A 528-nucleotide genomic window follows, 5' to 3' on the forward strand; every position below is an offset into this window, starting at 1 on the left:
TCGCAAATTGAACCGAGACCTTCTCAATTAATAAATATAATCAAAATATCTCATATTTTCATATTTATCAACTACCGTTATTTTTGGTCAAAAATATAATCAACAATTTGATTACATTTTCATGAGTGTAACCCATCATTTCAGATTCTACAGACTTAACTCCGGAGTGCCGCCGTAGGGTAGGTCAAACCGGAAATACATCCTTGAATCCTATCGCTAGGAAGTCAACCTTATTATTGATCCGAAAGAACACTTTCCGTAGGGAGTACGGAATTGGTGCCGCTGCGAAACCCCTTTCGAATCTCACAGTGTTGAACTAACGATGGAGACCAGTGGGTCGCATTGTCATACAACCCTCTCCCAGTCATTATTTTGCAAATATGTATTTTATTTGAAAAAACATCTCATGGTTTTGAAATCGAAAAATAAACAATTTATTTTTCGGATATGTGAAATTCTAAAATTTAACTCTTAAATTCAATTTCACATTTAACATTATTTTGCAAATCAATTTTGCAACTTAAATCA

This window comes from Morus notabilis, unplaced genomic scaffold (genome assembly GCF_000414095.1).
Source record: "Morus notabilis unplaced genomic scaffold, ASM41409v2 Scaffold748, whole genome shotgun sequence".
NCBI lineage: Eukaryota > Viridiplantae > Streptophyta > Magnoliopsida > Rosales > Moraceae > Morus > Morus notabilis.